Source organism: Cetorhinus maximus, chromosome 3, assembly GCF_964194155.1.
Source record: "Cetorhinus maximus chromosome 3, sCetMax3.hap1.1, whole genome shotgun sequence".
NCBI classification, from domain to species: Eukaryota; Metazoa; Chordata; class Chondrichthyes; order Lamniformes; family Cetorhinidae; genus Cetorhinus; species Cetorhinus maximus.
In genome coordinates, this window is record NC_135881.1 from 150357045 (window position 1) to 150383533 (window position 26489).

Below are 26489 nucleotides of genomic sequence, written 5' to 3' on the forward strand. Positions count from 1 at the left end.
TTTATGCTCTAGTATATTACCGTATCAATGACCGGGTGCAATATTCATCCTTCTTATTCCACACCTATTATTGCTGTTTAAAAAATATATATTATGCTTATAGGTTTTTTGTTTTTGCTGGTGATGCACATCCAGTCATAACCTTGATTTTGATACACATAACAAAATTCATTCCACACATGGATGGAAAAAATTAGAGGAAACATTGCTCAGCACATAATGACACTTGGGCCTGGATTTTCATCATGGAGGCAAGCATACATAATGAGGCTTGGCTGAGAGCCCAGAAATCCCATTACTCTGATGAAACATGTGCGCCACAGGGAAGACATTGCTTGGTTGACAGTTCTGGCTCTCTAATCCCTACTCTCAATTTTGCAATTTTTTTTAACACAATGTTAAGGGGTTGCAAGGGCTTGGAGTTTCTGTTATTGATATTATAAAGGGTCTGGATGATTGAAACTTTTATTGGGCTGTAATGAAAGGATTTCTTTTAACATAGTGGAAAGTAATGAATCAATGAATGACTTTTTTTTAAAATAAATGTTTTTAAACACCCTATGGTCACTATAGGGTTCACTGGTTCATCCACTAAATAGCGTATAGAATGTAAATGGGCATGGAAGTGGCATAGCTTGGCACTGAGGACATGAGGGGCCATTAGGGCTTGGTGGAAGGGCATAGCATGACATAGGGGGCATGACTGGCCTGTGGGGGGGAGGGGTGGAGGAACGTAGCTTGGCATGGGGGCATGAGGAAGCATGTAGAGTGGGTGGGGGTCACAACTTGGCATTGGGACATGAGAAGGATCTTTTGAACTCACCTTTTAAAAGGTCCCCTCATGCAGGCTAGGGTTCATGATTCCTTTGAGGGGCTATGAATCACGACCCTTTAAAAAGCTGGCCCAACTCCATGAAAATTGTGGAAGAATAGGACATGCCTATCCCCACAATGGAGCTGGCCAAGCTGGGATGCAGGGTGCAGGCTTTTGATCCGAGCCAGCCAACACCCCTAAAAGGCACTCCTGAAAATCAGACAGGCCAGGATTGGGATCGGGAATCCCAGAATCGGGATCCGCCCGCCATTTTTAAAGGGCTCCCGAGTCATCCCAAATCGCTAAAAATCCAGTCCTTGGTGTTTGTTTACTGAGAGTCTATGCACTGTTTGATGCAATCGCACACAAAGGTGGCCATCAGGATGAGGACGACGTTGGATGTGTTTTTTACTCCTTTATCTAGAGCTTTGTTTATCATGACCCTGTGGACACGGTCAAGCGGTAGATGGCTCAGGTGCTCGCCACGGCACAAGAGGTTAAACGTGCACTACATAGAGCAACACCGAGAGTGCGTCACACCTGATGCCCAGGTTGTTACCCACAATGGGCTGGTGTGTTGGTCCCACATGCTCAATGTCTGTTTTAACATGGCTATAGGTTCCTTCCAGCTTTTGGTGCACACCCTGCAGCCTCCCTCTCTCACCTCCCCCCACCACAGCCACATCCCCTGCATCTCCAGGTAGTCTGATCTGATGGTGAAGAGGACAATGGACTGGTCGGGCAACTTCCCAAAGAATGTGGCCTCACTCTTGCTGCGATTTACTTTGGCTTCCAAAGCCAGCTCACACTTTCAACTGTCACAGATGCTCAATAGTCTGTGATCTTGCAATGGATCTGAGCAGAAGATGGCAACATCATCCATGCACAGGGAGACTTTGACCTGAGTGCCTCTGCTGCCTGGCATTGTCACCATCTTATGCTCACATCCTTCCTGATGGACTGAGCAAAAGGTTTGATATAGCACATGAACAAGACAGGGGAGAGAGTACAACCCTGGCTGACTTAAGATTTAATCAGAAAACTTTCCAATTCCCACCCATTAATTGAAACTGCTCTACTGTTGTTTGTGTAGAGCAGTTGGAAGCAATTGCGGATTCCGTCTCCAAGCTCCAGCGCATACATCAAAATATTATTGATGCTATGTTGACTTCGAGCATTAAATATATTATAGGAGAAGAAACACATGCTAGGATAGAGGACTGAGTTATTGCCTCATGCCTTCCCTGTCACTCTGTCCTCTATTCCCACTTACAGCTGCATTTCTTAAGATTTAATGACAATCAACATTGCTTTGTATTATAACCAAAGTACAACTCTGTATGTGATTGTAGGTATAACTTTTCCTACTGCCTTTAGGGGTCATGGAATTCTACTGATGATTGAGCCCCAAGCATGGTAATCCGAGGGGCAGAGCTTTCTAGTCGTGGACCTGGTTCAAGCATGTAGTTTCTAAAAGAGCTCTGTAATAAAGTTATCTGTTTCAGGTAAGAAACCCATCTGGCACATCAAGTTCAGTACATTTGGTGACAAGGGTAAAATAGCTCCAACGCTGCACCTCGTCTTGTGAATGTGAATACATCAGTTCTCAAGGAAAGAAAGAGAAGTATACTCACCAGTCATGCCACTCCAGCAGAATCCACCCTTATCATACATCCATGGACGACTGGAGCCAGTATGTAGAGCGCCGTGGTTTTTATTTTGTGGCGAATGAAATGAACGCAGAGGAGAAACACAAAGCAATTCTTCTGAGTGTCTGTGGTAGTAAGACATATAACCTCATCCACAGTCTGGCGGCTCTGAACGCGCCCAATTCTGAATCTTTAATGAACTGGTAGACCTTGTGAAGAAGCATTTTCAGCCGAAGCCATTGGTAATAATGCAGAGGTTTAAGTTTAACTCCAGTGTACGGGCCCTGGGTGAGTCCATCGCAACTTATATTGCAAAGTTGAAGCAGTTGGCTGAGCACTGAGACTTCAGAGGCACACTCAATGACATGTTGTGGGACCGGTTAGTTTGTGGCATGCACGATGACACCATTCAGTGCTGTTTACTTGCAGAAGTTAACATCGATTTGAAGTGCACCATGGAAATAGTCACTAGCAATGGAGAGTGCCAAAAGGGACCCACAGGCTTGCTGAGTGTGCAACATGGCTCCATTCTTCTGTTGGGCCACAAACTTACCGCCGGGCGTGGTGCAAAAACCAGGGAGACAGTCGTGAAGTAGGAGACAGTCTCTGCTGCTCAGAAAACAAAAAGGCCTAGTGGAAGCAGTTCAGCAGCGACTCCAAAGTTAATCTGTTACAGATGTGGGGATAACCATGCACCGCACACCTGCCGATTCAAGGAGGAAGAATGCCACTACTGCCACAAGAAAGGTCATGTTATAAAGCAATGCAAGGCAAAATCGAGACAGCCCATCAGACAGCAGACCAAGACGAATGAAGTGCACAATATAACTGAACCAGAAGCTGCTGATACTGATATCTATTCACTGTACAATGTCAAAGCAGAAAAAACTGAACCAATCACCGTCACCATTTAAATGAATGAGAAGCCTCTAGTCAATGAAAGTGCCAAGCCACTGAATCTGGAGCAAACCAGCCTCAGCTGAAGACATGCACTGGAGAGTCCATACAGGTAAAGGGCATCTCCACAGTGCCTGTGTCCTATAGGCAACAGACAGCCCGGCTTCCAGTGATCATAGTGACAGATGAAGGGCCTAGTCTTCTGGGCCGCAACTGGTTACAAACAATTAAGCTGAAGTGGTCAGAAATATTTCAAATGAGAGCAGGAGGAGTTCCTGAGCTGCAAAGGAAATACAGCAGCGTATTTTGTGATGAATTGGGAAAGATAAAAGGCCAACAAGCAAAAATATACTTAGATTCGGAGGCAACACCCGGTTCTTTAAGCCAGACCTGTGCTTTATGCCCTAAAGGAGAAGGTGGAAGCAGAATTGTGCCACTTAGAGAAGCTAGGCATCATCAAGCCAATCCAATTTTTGGAATGGGCAGTGCCCATAGTCCCTGTGATGAAACCTGATCAAAATATTCACAACTGTGGGGACTAAAAATTGACTGTCAACAAGGCTACTAAATTAGATAAATATCCTATCCCAAGGATAGAACACTTGCATGAAAGTCTAACTGGAGGCAAATCCGACACCAAACTGGACATGAGCCTTACATACCAACAGCTAGAGCTGGATAGCACATCTAGAGGGTATGTAACCATCAACACGTCTGTATCAATATACACACCTACTCTTTGGAGTATCATCTACATGTGCAATCTTCCAAAGGACCATGGAAAGCATATCGCAAGGACTTCCCGAGTAGTAATTTACCTGGATGATGTCCTGATCACAGGGTCAATGGAAGCCAAACATTTGTCAAACTAGAAGAGATTTTAAGAAGATTTTTGGAAACTGGTGTATGATTGAAGAAAGAGAAATGTACATCCCGAGCGCCAGAAGTCACTTACTTGGGTCACCAAGTGGATGCCCAAGGGGTTGCATCCAGTAGAGCAGAAAGTCAGGGCAATCAAAGAGGCACCTTCTCCTTCCAGTGTCACTGAACTCCAGTCTTTTTTGGGCACAATTAACTATTTTAGTCGCTTCTTGCCAAACTTGTCAAAGTGTTAACACCTTTAAACCTATTATGGAAAAAGAATCATCGTTGGTCATGGAATTCACAACAAGAAGAAGCCTTCATGAAAGTTAAGAAGCTATTACATTCATCATGCCTACTGATAAATCATGACCCATCAAAAGAATTAATATTAATCCGTGACACATCTCCTTATGGTATGGGAGCGGAATTGTCACACAGGATGGAAGATAGTTCTGAAAGGCCAATAGGCTATGTCTCCAGAACCCTCTCTGCAGCTGAGAAGGATTATTCACAACTTGAAAAGGAAGGTTTATCAGTAACATTTGGAGTGAAGAAATTCCTCCAATATCTGCATGGACGACATTTCATCGTGGTGTCAGACCATAAACCATTAATGGGTTTATTCAGTGAGGATAAAGCCATTCTGCCAGTTTCCTCAGCAAGCATTCAAGATTGGGCTTTGATTTTAAGGCGTATGTGTACACCTTTATGCACTGTCCTGGTGTGCATATTGCAAATGCAGACGCACTCAGTCTTCTTCCGTTACCAAATAGCATTGTACATGTCCCACTGTCACAAGAGGTTGAGCATGTGCTGAATTTCTTGAACTCTTCACCAATCTGTGTGAAGTAAATGAGAAATTGGACAAACAGGGATCCAATTTTGTTGAAAGTCCGAGACCTGGTATTGCAAGGATGGTTGAATTCACCAGTGTCTGAAGAGATAAGACCATTCCCTGCCCATAAAACAGAGTTAAGTTACTAAGATGGAATCTTGTTGTGGGAATTAAGAGTTGTTGTCTCTTCACAAGGAAGAGAACCACTCTTGACAGAGCTTCACAGTGCGCGTCCATGCATTTCGAAAATGAAGATGCTTGTGCGATATCTGGTGACCATGCATAGACAGTGACATTGAAAGCATGGTCAAGCACTGTCTCCAGTGTCAGCAATAACAGAAGTTGCCCATTTCAGCTCCACTGCATCTGTGAGAGTGGCCCGGTCGACCCTGGGTTCGACTACATATAAAGTATGTAGATCCATTTTTAGGTACCATGTTTTTTTTATCATCGAGGCACACTCTAAGTGGATGGATGTGTATGAAGTTAGATTACCGAAATTGTGTGCCACTATTGAAAAGCTGCACCAATGTTTTAATATACATGGCCTGCTGGAAGTCATTGTTTCGGATAACGGTACTGTCTTACTGTCTTCATTAGTATGGAATTCCAGAGACTCATGCATACATAGAATTAAACATATTAAAACAGCACCATATCATCACTCATCAAATGGGTCAGCTGAAAGAGAAGTGCAAACTTTCAAATCAGCATGAATAGGTTATACAAAGGTACTCTAGGAACTCGGCTTTCACAGTTTCTTCTCAATTATCGTACGACTCCTCATGCAACTATGGGTTCAACGCTGTCTGAAACATTGTGAAATGCCACCTACGTGCAAGGTTAAGTTTGGTGTTTTTAAACTTAGAGGGAATGTAGAGAAAAACCAGAATAGTCAAAAAATTGAATCACGATATTCAGAGCAAAGCTCGAAGGTTTACTGTGGGAGAAACAGTTTTCATGCGGAATTTTGGAAATGGACCTAGTTGGGTTCCTGGTATAATTGTCTCTGAAGCTGGACCCTTGTCATTCCAAGTAGAAGTAGAAGACTGGATTGTTAGGATCACTTAAAGAGTAGAGAAACATTCCAACAACCAGTTAGACCGCCTATAATGTCGAAGCATTTGTCCCTGAGGTGACAGATCAACCAAGAATAGACATACCTGATGTCTCTGTTGAATTAATCCTAATCCTGAACTGCCACTTTCTAAGGATGTCCCTGATGCTGCAGTTCCTGATCATGACGATCCAGTGAGAGAATCTCAAGTGGTAGACCCTCGCCGCTTTAACCAAATTAGAAAACCACCTCAGAGACTTAATCTTTAATCACATGACCTGTGTGTGTATGTGTGTTGTGGATTAAAATATTCTTTGTAAATAGGAAATGTAAAAAAACTAAAGGGGGAGGAAATCTAGTAATTGTAGGTAAAACCTTTCCTACTGCCTTTAGGGGTCACATGATTGTACTGACAAATGAGCCCTAAGCGTGGGTAATCCGAAAGGTGGAGCTTTCTAGTCGTGGATCTTGTTCAAGCATGTAGCTTCTAAAAGAGCTCTGTAATAAAGTTATCTGTTTGAAGTAGGAAATCTGTCCAGTACATCAAGTTCATTACAAACTCAGAACACCAAACATGATTGTGCTCTTTAGAGCTCGCATGGACTTTTTTGTCTGCAATAATATTCTTTGATATTTGTACTTCAACAATTTAATTCTAGTTCTGATAACTGTGAATGTTTTACATTTTGAACAACTCCTGGTATCTATGTTCTATTTATTGTGAATAATATCTGACTTCACAGAAATTTGTAAAACAAGAATTTTATTTGTAATAGCAAAGTAATGATATGCTGCTTGTTCAATTTGAGGTTACATGGTATTACTGTTTTCAAACATGCCTGAGAGTGAACAATGTAATTACTGATTTTTACATGTAATGCATAACCACTTCATCTTGAGGTGGTAACTATAGAAACGACCAATACAATGAGTTTTATATGAAATCCCATTTACTACAGCAATCAGTTCATTATTCCAGTATTAAAATAATCCCTAAAACAATTTTTTGTAGCAGACTTGTCAAAACCCTTTCTATTTGATTATTTCACACGCACATGCCATTTTGTTGATTTTCCTTTTCATTTTGTTTTAACAGTTATTAACTATAACATCTTTATGTGGTTATATTCACATTGCCACATACTGGGTTTTTTTTCAAAATGATAAGTACTTCAGTCTGGCTTTCAGAATCATGGCTCTGTTTAGCAAACAAAACAAAGCAGTTTCTAGTCATCATAGGTGCAATTTCCCTCCACACCCTCCAAAAGCAAGATCCATTTACTCTATCATTATTATCACACCTTGCCCTAATGTAACAGTCATTATTAAAGCACAAACCTAAGGACACAATGAGCAAATACTGGGAAATGCATTGGTTCATACATGTTCAATTACCACCACAAATGAGCAGACTGTAATTTTACCACCCACTGTTGAAGTCACCTTGTCTAGATATTGAGTCATAGCAGCATTAGTTCTCAGGGACAGCAAGTTGTGGCTTACATGTGGTTTGGCAGCTATTCAACAGAAAAATTAATCACACAGTCCCATCAGCTCTATGTGCTTCCCTAGCTTTTGAAAATGGATCATTATCGCATCATATCTCTGGAAGCAAGAGAATTAACAATATTTTAAATGTTAAGCCAGTTTAAAGTACTTGTGTTTTTATGATTCTCGTTGTTGTTCTTATTTGGAAAGTAAAAAATATTTTCAAAGTTAGCAAGTAAAGAAGTTTAATTTGTTTTGACCCCATTACCGAGGAAGAAATTTTACAGTTGAGAGAGTACCCAGAACATCCTGCATATTTATACTTTTAGGATATGAAACACAGAAGTTTGAAGAGGTGTGCAATCTTTCACATGAAGTCCATTCTGGTTCAATGTGCAAGGTTACGGGGAGAAGGCAAGTGAATGGCATCAAAGGGTTTGCTCATTTGGAGAGCGAATGTCAATGTGCCAAATGGCCTCCTTCTGCACTATAACAATTCTGTGATTCTGTAATAGTTTTCTTTTAATTGAAGGATTAAAGCTGTTTACTGTAAAAGTAAATGTGTATCTTGTGTTATTCAAGTATACTGCTGCACATTAATATTTCCTTTCTTGCCCATTTTTGGTTGCTGGCTGGCAAGTGTTTTTTCACATGATTAATGGTAAGACATGAATTGAAGCTGAGCAATGGGTCACTGCGAATGGGGGGTGCGGGTCCTTGGTTAATGGGTCACTGCAAATGGAAGGCATGGTTTATTGCAGGACTGTTTTGTGTTGGAGGAACGGAGGTGGTGGGGGTGGGACATGTATTGGGGAGAGTAATTTTTGCATGTGGCTGTCAGATGGGTGGACTGATGGAATCAAAGCGAACTTTGTAATAATCAGAGAATCCAAGGCAGCAATGCTGGTGCATTGCCCACACCTTGTTCTGCCTCCTCTACCTCCTCCTCCTTGAAATCACCTGAAGAGACTTTGTGCCTTCTTCCTCCTGCAGATTAAAATATCACTGCTCTGCAATGTTGTGAAAAGCACAGCACAGCTCGACCATTCTGGAGAACAGCTGGTGGGTATTGAAGGGCACCTCTGGACCTGTCCAGGCACCTGAAGTGTCTCTTCAGTATGTCAATAACATATCTAGTTCTCACATTGCTTTTGTTGTATCATCCCTTGGCCTCATTGGTTGGGTTCCTCATGGGTATTCTCAGCCTTGTTTTAAGCAGTTATCCCTTGTCTCTGAGTACCGGTTAACAAGTCTGTTTTGAGTTGCGAAGCAATTAGGAAGGATAAACTGTCATAGGACAAAAATATCATGGCAGCTACTCGGGAATCTTGCATGCTGTTATAACATGGCAGATGATGTGTGCCAGACGGACCAAATTCACAAGGAAACCTTGGTCGCACTATCACAACGGTTTTGCAATTTGTATTATTATAAGAATGTGTGCTCTGAATTCAGAAGTAATATGTCCACCAAGATCTTTAGAGACTTTAAAAATTAAATTAAAATATTTATTACCAAAATATAAAAGACTTCAAGCACATACATAAGACTACAATTACTACTATAATTATTCCCAAAATCCCTAATTAATGTGACCTCCCATTACACTCCCTTTAAGGCAACAGTCCAGAATGGATTTTAGGTTTAAAACAAAATCAGCAGTTAACACAATACCCTGGACAATGGAATTCCAAATGGCTTTTCCCCAACTTCAGTTTCGTTCTATAGCAGACTTATGCACAAATGCTGGAGGCTTCATTAAGGCTATTTCACACACTCCTGTTAGATCTTACGTGGACTTCAAACACATAGCCTTTCATTCTCTTTTATATATGGTTCTCTCCATTTAATATGTAAATTCTATTGTTCCATATGTCTTTGAAACTGTACCTTCCTCATAATATAAAAACTTCCATGTTGCCAATATATTGTCAGTAACCTTGGGGCAGAATTTTGCCCTTGGCTTGCGGGATCGGCGGGGGCAGTTGGAAATCTGACCGCTGCCCACGATCAACAGCGCACTGCGATTTTACACTGCGTGGGCCAATTAAGGCCCACCCAGTGTGAAGCATGGCTTGTGAATGATCAAGAAGGGGCAGTTTGGGGTTGGGGGACATGATGTCCACCGGGTCCAATGGCGATCCAGCGGCTGATTCAAAAGTGGCCTCAGCAGCCCCTGGAAGGCTGCCATGGAAGGACGCTGAAGTCTGCACAATCGAATCCGTTGCGGGAGGACACGGCAGGCAGGAGGGCAGATCAGCAGGGCAGTCGGCCCCCCGTTTCTCGGATGAGTGCCTCACTGCCCTCCTGGAGGAGGTGGCAGCGAGGAGAGAACCCATTGTCCCCAGGACAGGAGGAAGAGACCCCCCACCTCACCAAAAAGGCCTGGGAGGAGGTGGCACCAGGGTCAGCAGCCACGATGCGGCGAGGTGCACATGGGTGCAGTGCTGGAAGCGCTTCAATGATCTCCTGCGATCGGGAAGAATGAGTACCATGTTGGCATGGGTCATTTTGCCGAACAGGTAAGAGCTGCCCATCCCTCGTGGACCTCAAATGTGTTAGAATGTGAGTGAAAAATGTTAATGAGACAGGAGCTGGCCAAGGGGCTGAGCCCTGGCTGTTTGGGCTGAGTGCCTTGCGGCTCCAGCATCACAAATCGGCTGAACCCTGCGTGGTCTTCCTCAGGTGGGGTTGGCCAGGCTGCAATGATGCTGCAGGTAGAGAGTAGACTAATCAGTGCTCCTCTCTCCTTTTAGGAGAAGACATCCCATAACAATACTGAGAGGTCACGGATGGCGGGGGCCCCCACACCTCCTCATCCTCTCGCGATACGAGCAGGAGGCCCTGGAGCTGGAGAGGAGCCATGCACCTCGGTCAAGCGGCCGTGGTGAGGTTGGGGTGCCAGACGAAGGTAAGAGTGCAGTGCACTGAAATGAGAATGTCCGTTATTGCAAAAAATCCAGTGTAGTCTCTATATTGATGTGAGCCTTGAACCTGGAATCCCCATTGATAATGGAAAGGCGAGGGCACCATGATGCATACCTTTGTCTCACCAGGGTGCCAGGCATGCACAGTGACAGTGTCATGACTTAAACTAATGACATGTCCTTCTCCCTTTTAGCTCACCAGCAGGTGGTTGTCATGAGGACCATGAATGCCCACCCCTGACCCCTGAGGACCACCATGCTCACCACACACCTGTGTCATACCCTGCCTGCCAAGCAGGCATCAACGCAGATACCAGCACCTCGGTGGGCATAACACTGCCGTCTAAAATCTCGGTGCACAGTGGTAAGGGCACTTCACACTCGCTTGAGGTGCAAGCGGAGGCAGGGAGTGCCCAGGGCGATGGCTGGGGACTGCTGGATACCAGGACAATGCTCAGTCAATGGCTAATGATGAGCCTCTGGAGTCATCCATGAGGCAGCAGATGCTGTATGTCCAGCAGGGTGTGCGAGAGGATCTGGTGGAGATACATGAAGGAATGCGTGCCATGGTGTCTGTTGTGGAGGAGTCCCTGCGGAGCATAAGCACGGCATTGACCCTCATGGCCGAGCGCAATGCTTCTTCCATGGAGAGAGTGGCGACTCTCATGGAGAGGCTTCTCCAGGGACTCAATCAGGGGTCCCTGGGGTTGGACTCAGACCTGCAAGCCCACACACAGGCAATGACCTTAGCTGGTCAGTGTCAGTGTGGGAGATGGATTGGGCACCCAGTATCCCAGCTAGGTGCCCGTCCATCAATGGTGAGCAGGGAGTTACCTCTGAACAAGGGCAATTAGGGATGGGCAATAAATGCTGGCCTAGCTAGCAACGTCCACATCGCATCCATGAACAAACAAAAAAAAAATTACTGAGGTTAAGCTGACTGGTCTATAGTTACCTGGACCTCAAATTATAGGTAAAACGTTAACCATCTTCAGATCATCTGACACTACAGCTTTCTCTAACAAATTATGAAAAATGCATAGTAATGCCTCTGCTACCTCTTCCTTAGGTTGTTTCAAAATACATAGATGTATTCCATTTTATCCTCTTTAGGCTTGATTAGTTTATTTAATATTTTGCCTCTTTTTATTTTAAATGCAATTAACTTATTTTTAATCTCTTCATTCGATATCATGTCCACCTGTTTGCCTGACAACTATAGTAACAAAGGACAGGATTTTCTGACCCCGACACCGATGGGCATTGTCACAGGCGGGATGGGAAAATTTGGAGAGCCGAACAGCTCTTCAGGTTTTTCCATCCCACTCGCGGTGATGCCTGTTGACGTCGGGGCCAGAGGATCCTGGCCAAAGTAATTATTTCATATGTTTGCAATTTCGCTATCATTGCCTGTGATATCATCCTGTCCATCAATAAGTAACCCTATTCTCATCACAACTTTCCCTTTTGGCTCTGAAGAAGAGTCATATGGACTCAAAACGTTAACTCTGTTTTTCTCTCCACACATGCTGTTAGACCTGCTGAGTTGTTCCAGCATTTTCTGCTTTTGTTTCCCTTTTCATTAATGTGCCCTTTTTGACTATTTTGTTTTATGTTCCTTGATCATTTTATTTCATAGTTCTTCTTTGCCCTCCCTTGTATTTTTTTCCTATTTGTCTTCTAATTTCTTTGCACTCTCCCTTTTCCTGCTCTCCCCTGTTGTCCATGTATGCTGTGTATGCCTCTTTCCTTACTCTCAATTTTCTCCTCTATTCATAGTTACCATGGTGATTCATTAGCTTTTAGTTAGACCTTATATTTTAGCAGAATATATTTTTACTTGACTCTGTTGAAAACCTTTTTAAATGTTGCTTTTGCTGTTCAGCAGAGGAAGGCCTTGCAGTTGACTCCTGGGTGAACTAAGGGTGCCTAAATGCCACAAATGTGCAGTCAATAATGCCCTGCCTCTGTGGGAGGCTGGCTAGAGCGGAAAACTAAATGGCAACTCATTTCTAACTGGTGTCATTACAGGTAAAGTTGACATAATTGTCGACCCTAGCTAACAAGTCCTCTGTCTGGGGCATTTATGGGGTTTTGACTGCAAGTTCCTGAAAAAATCTCCTGTAGAGCCCTGGAGGGATCCAGAGTTAAAGAGTTGAGGGCTTGACAGCCACTGGTGAACTGTGGCAAGCATTTGGCAGCAGGTCTTATTCCAGCAGGTTGCAAACATCTGCCGCCAGCTGACATAGCACCCTGAACCTTCTGACACACTGGTGGTCCGACACATCAGGGAAGTTTTATTCTCTGCCTGCTGACCCTCTGTGCTGGGTACAGCCTCCTGCGAGCGGCATCTAGTTGCAGCCGCCCTGTCTCCTGTGGAGATGGAGGTCTGTGAGGCACAGGCTGCTGTTGCTACTGCTGCCTCTGCTCCTGCTGGTCCTGTTCCAGCTTGTGCTGGTGCTGCTGTTGGTTACCTTGTTCCTCACCTGAGGTTCAAAGTGACACAGCACAAGCAGCACCCATGTTGAGCTGACAGCTCAGAGCTCCAAAGCGGAGATCAAATGTACAAACCTCCAAAGTTGCCAAAGTAACCTTGTAGACAAGTACTGTGAGCAAAGCCTTTCACACAAGCAAGCAAGAAAGCAGTTATTCTAATTGACATATTTGCTTATCATTGTCTTCTACCTGCTCCATTGCCACTGAGTTCCTGCTTGCTATCACTGGCAAGTTCCAGAAAGCCCTGGAAACCCATGGACCCACAGTTAAATTGCAAAAGCCATGTTGATATCACCATTACTGAGCGATTGACATATTGAAATTGACAACCTGCCTCCCCCAAGCGGGCTGCTCTCTCCTAGTCTCACATCCTCAGCAAAATGTGTCTATTGACAGATTGGAGCTAGCTTCCCAACATGCTGTCAATTTCCCAGGCTTAATCTGATCTCAAACCCATGGGCTCCTACCTCTTAAAATTCAGCCCTAGGGTTATGATGAGAGACTTGCGATAATGGGATCATTTCCACTGAAGCACAGCATACTAGGAGCTGATTCAATAGAGATTTTTACAATTGAGAAGGATTTTAATACAGTGAATAGGTAAAGGCTATCGCTTCGAATTGGGCAGTCATGTCAAGGAGTCATCAGTTTAAAATTGTCACAAAGGGAATGAGGAAAGAGATTAGAAGGAAAGAAATTAAAAACCCTTTATACAGAAGGCTGTTGAAGCATGGGATGCTTTGTTGCAGGGAATGGCTGAAGTGGAGAACATTGCTTCTTCAGAGGAAAAAGTGGATAAATATTTGAAGCAGAGGTAGATAGAAGATTATTAGTGAAGATTGCCCTCGTAAATTGTCATCATGGACTCAAAAGCTGAATGGGGTCTTTATGTGCTGTAAACTTCAGGTTCAAATTAATGTACAATATTAACACTCAATGATAACGCCATTCTTATCCTGTTCCAAGGACCACTATATGATTAAAAGTATTCACCACCTGAATGAAATGTGCAGTCAAAAGTATTGACAAGGTAACAAAATAGACCTATTTTATCAAAGCTCTGACAGAAAACCCATTGTCAACTGGTGAAATTCCAAAATTTGTTTATGTTACACTGCAGGGTGACACTGCTTATACCGAATGTCTTGTGACTCTTGTATGATGTTTTCTAAGTCACAAATATACAGTAAAATCACTCAAAAACAAAAATTGCAAGAGGTGCTATAATCTGCACAATGTTTTTGATATAATAATGTGATAAGGTGAAGGAGAGCAGTGTTCTCTCCAGCTGAGGTACAGACTTGACATACTGAAAGGCCCTTTAATGACCAAATGTCCATGATAATTGAAGACAATTATCACAATCTTAAATTTAAGATAGATTTAAAAGGGTTGTTCATTCACACTTTAAGCATATGATATTCAAGCAAGGATAAGCCCACAAACCTACATCACTTGTATACTGGCACAGTGTGTATTATTTCAGCATCTTCTCACACTTTATGTGCATAGACATACAAACCAAAAGGTAGACAGAAGGATGATAGAAGAGAGACAGATGGGTAAAAATAAGGTAATACATATTGTATTTTGTACCTCAGAGAAATGCAGAGATGACACATGCTAGGTCCTATGTGTGAACAGGATCTTTATTACAAATGCCTTTAAAATGCCTGCAGTCACAAGTTTCCAGCTTACTTTCAGTTTCTCTTTTTCTGTAACCACACCCATAGGCTTGACTAACAGCACACAGCATAGAGAAGAGTCAACAGACACACATAATCAAACACCAAACAATTGAACAATTGCACACTAAGATAAACGCAAAAAACTGCGTATGCTGGAAATCCAAAACAAAAATAAAAATACCTGGAAAAACTCAGCAGGTCTGATGACATCTGTGGAGAGGAACACAGTTAATGTTTCGAGTCCGTATGACTCTTCAACAGAACTAAGCAAAAATAGAAAAGAGGTGAAATATAAGCTGGTTTAAGGGGGGGTGGGACAGGTAGAGCTGGATAGAGGGCCAGTGATAGATGGAGATTGCTAAAAGATGTCATAGACAAAAGGACAAAGAGGTGTTGAAGGTGGTGATATTATCTTAGGAATGTGCTAATAGGTGACATTAAGGGTAGAATGCAGGATGAGCAAGGTACAGATAGCCCTAGTGGGGGTGGGGTGGGGGGAAGGGATCAAAATAGGCTAAAAGGTAGAGATAAAACAATGGACGGAAATACATTTAAAAATAATGGAATTAGGTGGGAAAAGAAAAATCTAAATAAATTATTGGAAAAAAGGGGGATCGGAAAGAGGGTGGGGATGGAGGAGAGAGTTCATGATCTAAAATTGTTGAACTCAATATTCAGCACACAGTCTATATCCAACACTGCCTTCAAGACCTTTCACATAACAAGATTTGCAGTTGTGTGTGAAATCATGTAAAGTATCTAGTCGGAAGATGAAGTGCTGTTCCCCCAGTTTGCGTTGAGCTTCACTGGAACAATGCAGCATACCAAGGACGGACATGTGGGCATGAGAGCAGGGTGGTGTGTTGAAATGGCAAGCGACAGGGAGGTCTCTTTTCCCCTTGTAAAACCAAATGTCCTTATTTTAAATTAAACCATCACCAAAAAAAGTCATATGTACATTGAGTTCTTAGAGTTCAACATTTCATTTTCCCTAAGCACAGAAATATCCTTTGAGATATGAAGGCCACTGATGACATCACTGAGATCTACAAGCTTGAGGTTATGGTTTGCGTGGTCAGCGTGATGAGGCAGATGATGTACATCGTGGTCACACATCAGAAATGGAAATGTATCTTCCTAATCATTGTCCCCGAAATATCCTCCTCTGCTCGCTATCAAGCATCTCACATTCCACTTTGTGTTGTCATCCAACAGATAAGTATTGGTATCGAGCAACTCCTTGATCTGCTTTGCTCCTGATTTGTGGTCATGATTTGGTCATTTGATGCAAACCCAATCTCCAACTTCAAATTGTGGTTTCCTAGCATGTGTTCATTTGTCAAAGTATGCTTTTTTTTTACCTGGTCGCTTTGTGATTTCTTCTGCTTTTGTTCTGACATTCTCATTGGATGGTGGTGACCACTTAGGAATGGACAGTGGTATGTGAAAATTATGAGCAGTCATAAGTTTTCTGGTGTCTTTCCAGTCAGAGAGTGTAGGAAGGATCGAGATGTGCAAAGTAGGATATGAGTGGATTATTCAAACATTTTCCCTTGGACATGCTAGCTTTCAGACTGTCCTTTATTACCCTGCTGAACTTCTCAATGGCACCATTTGATTGCGGTTTGTATCATGATGTCAGATGGTGGTGGATTCTGCAGCTTGCTAGGAACTCCATGAACTGACTGGAAACTAACTCTGGTCCATTGTATGTGGTGATAGTCTTTGGGAATTTGTTATGTAGATAATGAACAACAAGTAAAAAATGTTGATTGGTAGGAGCTGTTTACACATCTCCAAAAATATCTCCTTGAAGTTGTTGCCATGGATTTGTTGGCCGTGGGGTTGATTGTAGAGGTGCAAGACATGGTTTAACAGATTTTTCACTGACTATACATGCCACGCAGTTTCAAATGAACTCTTCTGTACAGCAATCTATTGCTGGCCATGTAGACTGCTTCACATGATTATTGTGTCAGCTTAACAACACCCTGCTATCCTTCATGGGCAAGATGCAATACACGTTGCTATAGTGCTTTCAGGATAACCATTCGAGTTCCACAAGCAATATAGTGTCATCAAACAAAGCGAGTTCATTGCTTACTCTTAGTATGGGAACAGATCTTTCTCTATTTCAGGAAGCCACTAGTTTTTTGGTATCAGCTTACTTTCTGCAGCACACAGTCTATATCCAACACTGCCTTCAACACCTTTCACATAACAAGATTTGCAGTTGTGTGTGAAATCATTGTGATTTTATAGTCCTCAAAGTCGCAGGTCACTTCACTATCGGCTGACACTGTTTGCAATAGTGGTAGGGCTAAGCATATCAGCTACTCGGTCGTACATACAAGCGTACGAATTCAGAGCAGGTGTAGGCCACTTGGCTCTTCGAGCTTCTCTGCCATTCAATGATATCATGGCTGATCTGATTGTAGCCTTGACTCCACATTCCCACTTACCCCTGATAACCTTTCACCCCCATGCTTATCAAGAATCCATCAACCTGCGTGAATCTGTGAGGCATAGAGGTCAATAAGCAGATCCTGACATGCTAACAATGCAGTCAGTGCTTGATGATTGGTACGGAGACTGAACTTTCTACCATAGAGATACATGTGCCAATGTCCACAAGTATAGACACAAGCAAATACTCACCTGGAGAGCAGGAAACTAGTGCTTCCTGCTCTCCAGGGGAGTATTTGCATTCAGTTTCCAACAACGGATATGATGTGTACATAATTGGTAGTTTGCTTCCTTTAATGCACTGTGAGAGTGCAGCTTCTATCACATTTTCTGACCTCATCTGTGAAGATCCAGGCTTGGGCTGACAAGTGGCAAGTAACATTCATGCCATACAAGTGCAGGACATGTCCAACAAGAGAGAATCTAACCATCGCCCCTTGACATCCAATGGCACTACCATCACTGAATCCTCCACTATCAACATCCTGGGGGCATACCATTGACCAGAAACTGAACTGGACTAGCCATATAAATACCGTAGCTACAAGAGCAGGTCAGAGGCTAGGAACCCTGTGATGAGTAACTCACCTCCTGACTCCCCAAAGCCTGTCAACCATCTACAAGGCATGTCAGGAGTGTAATGGAATACTCTCCACTTGCCTGGATGAGTGCAGCTCCCACAACACTCAAGAAGCTTGACACCATCCAGGACAAAGCAGCCCGCTTGATTGGCACCATATCCACAAACATTCACTCCCTCCACCACCGACACACAGTAGCAGCAGTGTGTACCATCTACAAGATGCACTGCAGAAACTCACCAAGGCTCCTTGGACAGCACCTTCCAAACCAGTGACCACTACCATCTAGAAGGACAAGGGCAGCAGGTACATGGAACTTGGAAGTTCCCCTCCAAGCCACTCACCACCCTGTCTTGGAAATATATCACTGTTCCTTCACTGTCTGTGGGTCAAAACCCTGGAACTCCCTTCCTAACAGCACTGTGGGTGTACCTACACCACATGGACTGCAGCGGTTCAAGAAGGCAGCTCACCACCACCTTCTCAAGGGCAACTAGCAATGGGCAATAAATGGTGGCTCAGCCAGCCAAGCCCACATCCCGTGAATGAATTAAAAAATATATACACATGCTGTATTTTACTCTTGGAAATAAATTCCTCCACTTGTCAAACTGATGAAGTCTTCTTCTTCAACGACATGCACTCCTTTGTGAAATAATTCACCTTTAAGCATGAGTTACATTTTTTCCCTCAAGCTGGACATGGTGCTGTTAGGGCACATATTTTTTTAGAATATCTGACCATGATGGGATAAATATTGATGAGGCTGCTGAGGTCTCTTTGTCCATAACCCTTGCACTTGAACTCATTGGATAAGCTGCGTCTGTTACCTTGAGTCTAAAGGTGCATCTCTGTGTAACCTCTTTGAATCTAACATAGCGAATATGATTCAGACATCCAAGGTCATGGTTTTTCCTAAGGTTAAATCATCACCCTCCATGTGTAGGCATTTGCTCATTTGTAAAATTGAAGTTTTTCAATAAGTTGGGCCTGAATTAGTTTGTTGGCTTGTTTTGTTGGCCAAATTTACATGTGGAAGTCAACTGCCACAACCCTACCACCTATGGTTTTATGGGCTCACCATTTTCCTGGCATATCTTGCAGAATACACATTGTTTAATCTTCACAATTTTCTTTACTTCAAAGCATTTTGCAAGAGCACTTAGTGCCATATCAAATGTAGATGTGTCTTCTATCCACTGCTTAATTACTCACTGGCCTTCTGCCCTGAGGCAATGGCTGAGTATCGCCTTTGTGTGGATCACTGCTACCTGTAGACTGTCCATACCTGTCACTATCAAGTACGTGTTGAACCATGAAATCCATCAAATCCATGGCATGGGTGGATCACCTAGTGGGGAAAAGAAAGATGCTGGAGTTGGCAAGTTTAAACTATCCTCCATCCTCTTTTCAGTTATTGTGTTTTGAACATCAGAGATATGCAGAGATGACACACACCAGGTTCTATATGTGAACAGAAGCTTGATTACAAATGTCTTTTTAAAAGGCCTGCAGTCACAAGCTTGCAGCTAATTTCAGCTTTTTTTTCTCTGCAACCACACCCACAGGCTTGATAAACAGCACAGAGAACAATCAACAGACATACATAATCAAACACCAAACAACTGAACAATTAAAGAAAACAATACAGTGAGGACACAAACACGTTTCTTGGAGAATATAACCTATATATATATATATATATATATATATAATTTATTTAATGCGTAAAATATATTTAATATATACATATTCAAGTAAGCTTCTTCCAGTTTACAATTTTATATAGTTAACATTGCACTAACTCTTTCAAAAGGAAATTGATGAAAATCAAAACCTTGAAAGATGTAAGGATATAAAGATATGTAGAGCACCCCAGGATGAAATTTGTCTTAATAACACTCATTCTTTGGGCTATTTGAGCCCTCTTAAGACGGAAAATGTCAGCTGTCTCGTGCGCGCACACTTCTGACATGCAGCATGCCCAATGCCATATTGGTAAAGGGGTTATTGTGTGCATAGCTAACATCTGTCAAAATTATGCAGAGCAAACAGATCATGTTAGTAGTATGTAGAATTATAAATAAAAATGTATATGAACTTCCAAAAGACATTCGATAAACTGCCATGTAACCAGATTGCCTGCAAAATTGAAACCCATGGAATAAGTGGGACATTGGCAGCAGGGATGTGCAGTTGGCTGAGTGACAAGAAACAAAGAGTATTTGTGAACGGTTGTTTTTTGGACTGGAGGAAAGTATATAGTAGGGTTCCCCAGAGGACATTACAAGGACAACTTCTTTTCTTGATACATATTAATGACGAAGATTTTGATATACAGGGCACAACTTCAAAATTTGAAGATGGCATAAAACTTGGACATATTGTGAACTGTGAGGAGGATATTGATAGGCTTCAAGAGAACATAGACAGGCAGGTGGAATAGGGGACATGTGACAGATGAAATTTAATGTGCTGTGATATGTTTTAGTGAGAAGAACGAAGAGAGGCAATATAAACTAAACAGTACAATTCTAAAGGGCGTGTAGGTATATGTGCACAAATTGTTGAAGGTGGCAGGTTGAGAAAATGGTTCAAATGGCATACAAGTGGAGTAAAGAGCAAGGAAGTCATGAAGAACCTTTTTAAAACATAGGTCCAGCCTTAACTGGATTATTGTGTTCAATTCTGGGCACCACACTTTAGGAAGGATATGAAGGATTTGGAGAGGGTGCAGAAAAGATTTATGGGCTGAATTTTATGTCCCACAGGCGCGCCCGACCCGATAGGGCTTAAAATCATGCGAGAAGACGTCAGGCGAGCGTTCCGACGTCATTGCGCACTCGCAAGTTATTTCACTCGGCAGGCACGTGCAAAAGTCGGAAGCGTGACCGCCAGCTATTAAGAGGGCAATTAAGCCCATTAATGGCGCAATTGTCTCTGATTTTTCGTGGCCCGTCCAACCCTACAGTTGGTGGACTAGCGAATCGGCCAGGCGGCCTTTGCATTTTTCATCAAACCTCATCCAAAGGCGGGATGTAATTTCTGTTATGAAATAAAATTAAAATAAATATCTGTGGACAGCATTTTTATCAGCTACATTTTCAAGTGATTGATTGTGATGCATGGACATTTTGTTGCAGCTTTTTAAACCTTCATTTGATGATTTTCAGGTCTGCAGCTCCCTGAGGCAGCTGTCTGCCACCAGGGAGTTTTCTTGTAGCGCTCACCCGCACCCGCGGAAACATCATCGCCCGCCCCCACCCCGGCAGCGCTGATCTTTTCAGCACACGTTTTACGCTGGCCGGTCATTAATTGGCCAGCCAGCGTGAAATTGCAGTTGGGGGCCGATCGCGGTCGTGAGCCCATTTCCCGACTGCGCCCAAGCCCGCCGATCGCATGCGTCGCCAAAGGTAAAATTCAAGCCTGTGAGACTTATTCCAGGGATGAGGGACTTTAGTTAGGAGGATAGATTGGAGAATCTATCCTTAGAGGAGAAAAGATTGATAGGAGATTTAATAGAGGTAAATCATAAGGAGTTTAGATAGAGTAGATAGAGTAGATGGAGAGTAACTGTTCCCATTGGTGCAAGGGCCAATGAAGGAAATAGATTTGAGGTAATTGACAAAGACAATGTGAAGAAAAAATATTTTAGGTAGTGAATGATTACAACCTGGAATGGTCTGTTCGAGAGTGTGGTGGAGGCAGATTTAATTGTGACTTTCAAAAGGGAATCAGATAAGGACCTGAAGGGAATATAATTGTATTACTACCGGGAAAGGGTGGGGGAGTGAGTGGGGCTCATTAAATTTCTCTAGCAGAGATCCAGCACTGACTTGATGGGCCGAATGAGCTCCTTCTGTGCTTTAACAATTCTATGACTCTAGAGAATTTCTGAAGAGCGCAAAACCAATTTTAACACTAATGCTGCCATTTTGGAGCTCCACACACCCACCAATGCCTATTTTTAACCTCATAAGCTGCATACAACATTAAGCAACATATAGAAACATGCCCTCCGATTCCCAACCAATTCTATTTAAAGGGATCATCAACTTACATGTTAGTTGCTGGCTGTTGCGTCAATTCTGCTCAATTGAATTGAATTCTAGTTGTTTCAAGTTTCAAAGAGTCTCCAGAGAGTGGTGTGGTTTGATTGATGCTGAGGTAATTTTTGATTAATTTAAATCTTCTGCATAAACCAATTGTTAATGGGTGCACTAGAAGGCACCTTGGAATCAAGCCTGTCTGGGAGAATTAGCAGAGACAAATGCAGAGGAGGACAACCTGCTAGAAGAGAGAGGAGGAAGACAAGTGCTCTCAGCAGAATGACATTTCTGTCCAACGTGTTTAGGGAGTAATTCGCAGAGCTGAATCTCAGTGATGGCCAATGTTTGAGCTGTCTTCCCTTCACTATGGAGGTCCTCATTGAAATCTGCCAACTGTTGCATCCACAATTCCAGCCTGACAGTAGGAGCAAAGACTGTATTGCCAATGGCTGCAGAGGTGAACATTTACGGATCTGGTTTAGCTTGTGTGTGACTATGGACAGTGCCTTTTACAAATCAATGCCAGGGATCCTGGAACCAGTCATGATGTCTTCAATCTGTTGCAGTCTGCTGTGCCAGCTGTATTTCAGCCACCACAGCAAACCAAAGAGTGACTACTGGGTATCAAGGGCTATCTACTACTGACCTGACTCAAAGCTTCCGTTCACAAGCCATGCATATGTGCTCAGCATGCATTCAATGACAGCCATGTTACTTTAAGAAATCTGAGAGCGTAGACAATTGCAGTGCTGAAACAATGAACCACTGTCTGAAACCCATTGGGGGAGCCCTGCAGTATTTATCTGAGCAGGTCTCAAGATGTTGCTGTGGTGCATTCTGCACAACCTTGCCACCATGAGGGAACACTCTTGGCACCACCTATCGGGTGAGAATCTTTATTTTATTCATTCATGTGATGTGGTTGTCACTCTCTAGGCCAGCATTTATTTCCCTAATTGCCCTTGAGATGGTGTTGGTGCCACACCTTCCTGAACTGCTGCAGTCCATGTGGTGTAGGCACACTTGTTAAGGAGGGAATTCTAGGATTTTGACCCAGTGGCAGTGAAGGAGCAGCGATATATTTCCAAGTCAGGATGCTGTGTGTCTTGGAGGGGAATTTGCAAGTGGTGGGATTCTCATCCATCTTCTTCCCTGTTCTCCTAGATGGTACAAGCCATGGGTTTAGAAGGTGCTGTCAAAGGGGTCGAGGTGAGTGGCTGCAGTGCATCGTGCAGATGGTACGTACTGGGCAGAATTTTATGGCCCCGTTTTGGTGGGGACGGGGCCGTAAAATGCAACGAGGCATTCTAAACCTCATTGGCTTTGGCGGGAATGTAAAATCCTGCTGCCGTAAAATTTCACCCACTGTGTGCTGGTGATGGAGGGAGTGAATGTTTAAGGTACTAGGTGGGGTGCCAATCATGCCAGCTGCTTTGTCCTGTATGGTATTGAGCTTCTTGAGTGTTGATTGAGTTTCACTCATCTGGGCAAGTGGAGAGTATTGAGTTGTGCCTTGCAGATGGTGGTCAAGCTTCGGGGAGTTGAGTTATTCACCATAGAATCCCCAACTTCTTGCAGCCACAGTATTTACATAGCTGGTACAGTTAATTTTCTGGTTAATTATAACGCCTGGATGTTGATTGTGGGGGGTGATTCAGCAATGGCAATATGATTGAATGTCAAGGGAAGGTGGATAGATTCTCCCTTGTTATAGATGGCCATTGTCTGGCACTTGTGAGGTGCAAATGCTATATGCCACTAGTCAGCCCAAGCCTGAATATTGTTCAGGTCTTACTGCATGTGGACAAGCTGCAGTGGATATCTAAGGAGTTGCGAAAGGTACTGAACACTGTGCAACTATTAGTAAACATCTACACTCTGACCTTATGAGAGAGGGAAGTTTATTGATGAAGCAGTTGAAGGTGGTTGGACCTAGGACACCACCGTAAAAAATTCCTACCGCAATGTCCTGGAGCTGGGGGACTTCAATGCTCAAGAGTGGCTCAGTAACACCATTACTAACCAAGTTGGACAAGTCCTGAAGGACTCCAAAACCACAACCACCTTCCTTTGTGCTAGATATGACTTTAGCCAATGAAGTGCTTTCCCAATTCCCATTAATGCCACTCTCAGTCTAATCATGACTTGAAGCCAAGGGCAGTGGCTCTCACCTTAAACCTGGAATTCATTGTCAGTTGCTGGGCTCCACTATCATTGAGGATGGGTATGTTCATGGAGTCTCCTCCTACCATTAGTTATTTAATTGTCCACCAGCTTTCACTACTGAATGTGGCAGGACTGTAGAGCTTTGATCTAATCCATTGGTTGTGGCTTTGCTGAGCTCTGTCTATAGCATGATGCTTCTGCTGTTTACTATGCATGTAGTCTGTGTTGTAGCCTCACCGGGTTGGCATCTCAGTTTTAGGTATGCCTGCATGGTGCTGCTCTCCTGATTGAATCAGGAGTTCAATTCACTCCTGATTGAACAAGGCTTGGTTGTCTGGCTTAATGGTAATGGTAGAGTGAAAGATATACCAGGCTATGAGGTTACAGATTTTGGTTGAATGCAATTCTGCTGTAGCTAAAATAAAAACAGAATTACCTGGAAAAACTCAGCAGGTCTGGCAGCATCGGCGGAGAAGAAAAGAGTTGACGTTTCGAGTCCTCATGACCCTTCAGCAGAACTTAGTAAAGTTAGGAGAGGGGTGAAATATAAGCTGGTTTAAGGTGGGGGGGGGGGGGGGGGGGGAGGGGGGGGGGGAGAGAAGTTGGGGTGGGGGTGTGGTTGTAGGGACAAGCAAGCAGTGATAGGAACAGATAATCAAAAGATGTCACAGACAAAAGGAAGAAAGAGGTGTTGAAGGTGGTGATATTATCTAAGAAAATGTGCTAATTAAAAATGGATGGCAGGACACTCAAGGTACAGCTCTAGTGGGGGTGGGGTGGAAAGACTCACAGGGTATTCCAGTTATAGATTTAAAAATAATGGAAATAGGTGGGAAAAGAAAAATCTATATAAATTATTGGAAAAAACAGAAGGGAGGGGGAAGAAACGGAAAGGGGGTAGGGATGGGGGAGGGAGTTTAAGATCTAAAGTTGTTGAATTCAGTATTCAGCCCAGCAGGCTGTAAAGTGCCTAGTCGGAAGATTGCTGTTCCTCCAGTTTGCGTTGGGCTTCACTGGAACAATGCAGCAAGCCAAGGACAGACATGTGGGCAAGAGAGCAGGGTGGAGTGTTAAAATGGCAAGCGACAGGGAGGTTTGGGTCTTTCTTGAGGACAGACCGCAGGTGTTCTACAAAGTGGTCGCCCAGTTTGCATTTGGTCTCTCCAATGTAGAGGAGACCGCATTGGGAGCAACGAATGCAGTAGACTAAGTTAGGGGAAATGCAAGTGAATGGCCAACAGCATCTCATGGACGTACAGTTTTAAGCTGCTAGGTCTGCCTAAAACAAACAACATGATAGAGGAAATCCTCAGTGCGAACATGGGATTTCATCTCCACAAGACTGTTCAGTGGCCACTCCTACCAATACTATCATGGGCAGATGCACCTGTGATATTTAGGTTGGTGAGGACGAGATCAAGTAAGTTTCTCCCTCTTGTTGTTTCTCTCGCCACCTGCTGCAGGCCCAATATACTGACTATGTTCTTCAGGACTTGTCCAGCTTGGTCAGTAGTGGCACTACTGAGCCACTTCTGGTGATGGACATTGAAATCCCCCCAGAGTACATTTTGGGCTAGAAATTGGATTGCCCCTCTTTTTTAAATATGGAGGTTGCTAGTTACGACCTGTCTGCATCTTTTCAGATCAAGTTGGGCAGCACCCACATTTTGTGTATTCCCCTGAATTTTTCAGAAAGGTTTAATAAAGCCCCACATAAGAGGTTAGTGTAAAAAAATTAAAGCACGTGGGATTGGGGGTAATATATTGGCATGGTTTGAGAATTAGTTAGCAGATAGGAAACAGAGAATAGGAATAAATAGGTATTTTTCAGAGTGGCAGGTGGTGACTAGTGGGGTATGGCAGGAACCAGTGCTTGGGCCCCAGCTATTCACAATATATCTCAATGATTTGGATGAGGGACCCAAATGTAATATTTCCAAGTTTGCTAATGACACAAAACTTGGTGGGAATGGGAGCAATGATGAGGGTGTTAAGAGGCTTCAAGGTGATATAGGCAGGTTGAGTGAGTGGGCAAATACATAGCAGATACAATATAACGTGGATAAGTGTGAAGTTATCCACCTTAGTCAGAAAAACAGAATGGCAGAGTATTATTTAAATGGTGATATATTGGGAAATTTTGATGTACAAAGGGACCTGGGTGTCCTTGTACACCAGTCACTGAAAGCAAGCATTCAGGTACAGCAAACAGTTAAGAAGGCAGATGGTTTGTTGGCCTTCATTGCAAGAGGACTTGAGTACAGGAGCAAGGATGTCTTACTGCAGCTGTCCAGGGCCTTGATGAGACCACACCTGGAGTATTGTGTGCAGCTTTGGTCTCCTTACCTAAGAAAGGATATACTTGCCATAGAGGGAGTGCAGCAAAGGTTCACCAGATTGATTTCTGGGATGGCAAAATTGTCGTCAGAGGAAAGATTAGGCCGACTAGGCCTGTATTCACTGAAGTTTAGAGGAGATCTCAGTGAAACATATAAAATTCTGACAGGTTGGA

The 26489-nt window shown here is 43.3% G+C and overlaps 1 protein-coding gene across 4 annotated transcripts in view; it reads right to left on the bottom strand.

Annotated features, from left to right (window-relative positions):
• LOC144678964 (uncharacterized) overlaps nt 1–14730 on the bottom strand; it is a 64446-nt gene extending 49716 nt beyond the window's left edge. For all 4 annotated transcript variants that reach the window (XR_013576222.1, XM_078539102.1, XM_078539101.1 and 1 more), the window contains exon 1: nt 14624–14730. The gene's annotated coding sequence lies outside the window, so the exon portion shown is untranslated. The remainder of the gene's footprint in view (nt 1–14623) is intronic.
• Between the last annotated feature and the right edge of the window lie 11759 nt (nt 14731–26489).